The 5183-nt window shown below is 42.7% G+C and overlaps 1 pseudogene; it reads left to right on the forward strand.

Moving 5' to 3' along the window:
• The first annotated feature begins 2345 nt into the window (after nucleotides 1-2345).
• Nucleotides 2346-3149, forward strand: LOC130542540 (T cell receptor alpha variable 19-like; annotated as a pseudogene).
• The last annotated feature ends 2034 nt before the right edge of the window (nucleotides 3150-5183 follow it).

Here is a 5183-nt window from a genome sequence, read left to right on the forward strand (position 1 = left end):
AGTTATTTACCGAAGGGAAGTGAAAACGCAGACCAACAAATGACCCATACGAAAATGTTTGTTGTGGGCTTATTCGTATTCACCGTAAACTGGAAACAACCCAAATGTCCATCAACAGGAGAATAGGTGACAATTAATGGTATGTAAGGAATATGACTGCAATAGAAAGGACTGAACCACGGACTGATACACACGACAGGATGGATCTCTAAAATCTGCAGTTGCTGACGGAAGCCCGACTCTTCCTCCTGAATGCTGTATGATTCCATTTATATGAACTTCAACAACAGAAAAAACGAAGCTTGCTTGGAAAGTAGAAAGGCAGTTTCCTCCAGGGAGAAAGGTTTGCCTGGAGAGGGTCACAAGGGGACTTCCTGGGGTTAAGTAAATGTTCTTGATTTTGCTTGGGTGGTGATCACGTGGGTATATAAAATTTTCAGGCTCATTGAAATGAACATACAGGGACTGTACATTGTTTTGCAAATAAGTTATACTTCGATAAAAAAGAACCAAAATAAATAAAATAACCCATATGTGGAGAAATGTGCATCTGAATAATTACAGAGCTAGAAGAATGGTCACCTATTGGAAACACCCAGGTAACCAGCGCCAATATGGAAAAACAGGGCATTACCCAATGCCAGGCCACTCCTGTACCTGCCGCCTGTCTCCACCACTCTCGGTAACCACTATCCTGACAGTAACCGCACAGAATAGTTTTCTCTGCCTTTGAACTCTATGCAAACAGAATCATTTAGCATACACTCTCGTAGCTGGCTTCTTTTATATGATCTTACCTTTGTGAGATTTATTCCTATAATTATGTGTAGCTGTGGAGATCTTTATTCTGAGAGCTGTATTCTATTTTGTATAATCATCTCATGTGTATATATTTAGCCTCTCAGCATGTTAATGGCCAGCTAGCCTTCGTCGCTTCCTGGTCTCGGGCGGTTGTCGGAAGGGTTGGGAGTACGCTGTAATCACAGCAGACAGACCAGAGCTGTTCTGTAACAATTAAAAAATATGAGTAAATTTCTGCAACACCTACAGAAAGCTGGACGAATTAATTTTCTCTGTACCCATTTTATTTTACTGTGGTTCACTTTTTTTTTATTGAGGTATAATTTTTTTCTACAATGAAATGCATAGATCAGTCCAGGGTGTCTGGAGAGTTATATATATGTATATAATATATCCAAGGAACAAAACAATATATAAAACATTTCCTTCACCTCAGAAGGCCCCCTGGGCCTCCTTCCAGTCAAACCCCTCCTCTTAGAGACAACCATTTTTCTGATAGTTGGGCCATCCTAGACTCCTAAAAAATTCTATTTTCTCATAATATAACATGGATGTTAGATGTCACTGAATAGACACATTCATTTCTGGAAGAGAAAGTAAATAGGTGATTAAAAGCTGCAGTTGCCTGAATCACAGTCATAAATCAGCTCATTGATGCCAAGCAAATCAGACACCAACTTCCACGCTGCAGAAACAGGAAGCCATCAAGCTACTGCTTCCGGTGAAAGCCTCTGAGCCACAGCTGCAGCAGAGAGCTGAAGAGACCGTTGCAATTTTTGAACGGCTCCTTTTTTGCTGTAAGAAAAGAAGAATGCATGGTCTGGTGAATTTGACCTCATTTCGACTGGCAGGTGCAATATTCGATAGCAAGATGTTTCTAACACACTTCCTATTGACTGCTGTTAGGCACGTGCTGCTGGACAAATGTTGTCAACCAGGAAACTAGCTGTGGTAGCATGACACAGACAAGGAACTTCATCCAGTGGAAATTTCCTCAGAAACCAATGCCTCGGAGTGTAGGAAGAAAAGTCATGACAACTGAGAAGTGAATAGTTTTAGCTTCTTGTCTGGGAGAAAAATCTCTGAGTATATTTTACTGTAGATTTTGTCTGGAGACAAAAAAAAAAAAAAAGCACACACGGTACAAAAAGATGGAGGACTATTTGTCCTCAGAAGTCACCACAATCCTAAGATATGTATTTCCTTTGAAACTGACCAGTCCATCATAGATGCACTGGCTGAATTTGGCAGATGGGTGAATATTGATGTCCTACAATTCAATGTACCTCGTAGTACATGTCCAGATATAATGGTTGTGAATTAAATTACCAAAAGACTAAATAAACAAGGTAGACTCTCTCCCCCCACGTAAACAAGCCACGGCAGGACGCAAGCCCGCGGGGAGCAAACTGCGTTTCCTGTTGTGGCACAGAAACTTCCTACAGCTCAGTAACGGTGTGTGGGCCCTGTGAGGCACAGGGCAGGCATTTAGACCCGAATTTGAGACAGAGCAGAGCACATTTTACTCAGGACACGCTTCCAACATGCTGCTCCCCAGCCTGCTGAGTGCAGTCATAGCCTCCATCTGCCTTGGTGAGGCCAGTGAGGATGGCCACGGACACACACTCCAGCTCCTCTGAGTCCCGAGTCCGGGGCTAGAGGCAGGTGCGGCTCTTCCTGTCTGGTGGCATTTAGGAGAGGGAATACTGGGCCGGGGAATCAGAACTCTCTGTCCTACATGAGTTCCTTAAAACCCTAGGCATACTACCAGGAGAATCAGCCAGATTCTCTCTTTCTTTTTGCAGGATCCGGCATGACGCAGAAGGTGACTCAAGCCCAGCCTGCCATTTCTATGCTGGAGAATGAGGCTGTGACCTTGGATTGTGTATATGAAGCTAGTGGTTCTAGTTATTATTTATTCTGGTACAAACAACCACCAAGCGGGGAAATGATCTTCCTCATTCGTCAGGACTCGTACAGCGAGCAGAATGCAACAGAAGGTCGGTCTTCTTTGAATTTCCAGAAATCAGACCGTTCCATCAGCCTCACCATCACGGCATTAACAAGCTGCGCACTCAGCAGTGTATTTCTGTGCACTGAGAGACACCACAGGGATGCGGCACCTGTGGGAGCCCCACGAAAACCTCAGATCTCTGCAGGAGGCACCCCCAGCCCTGAACACCTGGGAGGGTGGCAGAGAGGAAGGAAGAAGCAGGGCTGCGCCTGGCGGGGGTTCTAAGGTGGACGCTTCACTCGAAGGAAAATGCGATTTCTCTGGCTCGGAGAACATATCAAACCGTGTCATTCAACAAAAGCATTTTTATCTTCGTTTCTTTACTTTGCGGTAGATCATTTAGCAAAGGATTAAAAAAAAAGTTGTTGGTGATGATTACATTAAAATGGAAGACCCCAAATCTAAATGGCTTCCCTGTTTCGACCCGTAGCGCCGAAGGGGGTCATCCGGTGTCCGAATCTGTCCTGGTGTTGTAAAAGCGACTCTGGGAAGCTTCGTTTGAAGGATTTAGCGTCTTCCACAGCCCGAAGCTGAGTCCACTGCTCTGTCATGGATGCACTTCTGCTCTGCAGAGCGCCCCCCTCCTTATGTCCTCTTCTGGTCACTGCTGCTCTTCCAGGGAAACCACAATCCCATAGATAGGTCCGTTTTGCCTGGTTTTGAACTTTGTATTTTTTCTATCCTATCTGGATCCTTCTTTTTATTTTATTTATTTAGTGATTTAGTGATTTTTTATTATATTATGTTAGTCACCATACAGTACATCCCCGGTTTCCGATGTAAAGTTCCATGATTCATTAGTTGTGTATAACACCCAGTGCACCATGCAATACGTGCCCTCCTTACTACCCATCACCGGTCTATCCCATTCCCCTACCCCCCTCCCCTCTGAGGCCCTCAGTTTGTTTCTCATAGTCCATAGTCTCTCATGCTTCATTCCCCTTCTGATTACCCCCCCTTTCTTTATCCCTTTCTTCCTTCTCTTAATATTCTATTTCTGAGATTCAGCTGTGTTGCATACCGTTTAGTTCCTTTCACGGCTGTATTGTGAGCATACTACAGGTTAGCCACCTACTGAAATGATTATTTGGATTCTTCTAGTCCTTGGCTGTTATCCACAGTGTCGTATGAATAGCTTTATAGTGTTCTTTGGTGAACATAATTACATTCTGCTTTGGGGCATATATGTTGGAATTTCTGGATTAAAGGGTCTAGATAGATCTGGCTTTAATTCCTCCAGTAGTGAAGCCATCGGAAAGAGTGTGAATGATTTCTATGTTGTAGATCAATCGAAATTTTCAGTACTCATCATAGCGGACCTCTCAGAAACTTGACACATGAGTTGTGACCACTTACTCTTATGACCACTTACTCTTAAAACTCTCTCTTCCTTTTCTCTGATGAACCACTTTGACTCCTGTGCACACTCTCATCTCCCTTCCAATCACTAGCTGTTGGAAGTCCTCAAGGGTTAGCCCTGGGACACCTCCTCTCCTTATGTTATTCTCTCTCTATATATATGACATTTTATTCACGCCTCTAAGATTCCCATATGTATACCTCTGTACCAGGCCTCACCATTTACTTTCTCTTACTTTACACTCAATTAAAAAAAGGATATCACCAGCTGTCAGGTACATACACAGGTAAAAATGACAGAACAGTCAGCATCCTGGACATAAACATAGTAAAGTGAGAGAAGTTGTCGTTGCAACCTTGCGTGACCCTCTAAATCCTCCAAACTCCATGACATGCATTTCAGGCTCTCGGAGCAAACTCTTGATTCTCCCCTCATGTGGCTGGAGGAAGATTGGAAATAGCGCAAAGCCACTGATTCAGTCCATTCTCTCCAACTCTTTAGAGAATTCTTAGTTTTTTTTTTCATATATCCCATATATCTGGATAATAGACTAAGAACAATTTAACAGTTGGGTTTTATATATGCTTGGCATGTGTCCCTAAGCCTGTGTTGTGGTCTCTCTATACATGTTCTCATGTACTGAGAGCTCTCTCCAAAGACCAAGAAACATTGTAATTAATATAGACGTATTTATGTCTATATCTATATTTATGTATAGATTTTAAAAAATTCCTGTAACTGTGAGCTCCATAGGGTAAGGAAACCTGTATGTATTACATGTGACACAATACTTGGCACATAGTGGTTGCATATTAACTATTTGCTGGTTGAAGAATAAATTGATCACATCAACAGATACTGAGCTTCTATCCTTTGGAGGCCTTTAGATAAGTGTGGATTAATTATTTCCTGTCTTTGCCCATTTCTATGACCATGAGAACACTCTCCTTCTGTTTGCCATAAATTCCCTTTCTGTACCTACAGATTTTTCTCATCTGACACTATTTC

Source organism: Ursus arctos, unplaced genomic scaffold (genome assembly GCF_023065955.2).
Source record: "Ursus arctos isolate Adak ecotype North America unplaced genomic scaffold, UrsArc2.0 scaffold_37, whole genome shotgun sequence".
NCBI classification, from domain to species: domain Eukaryota; kingdom Metazoa; phylum Chordata; class Mammalia; order Carnivora; family Ursidae; genus Ursus; species Ursus arctos.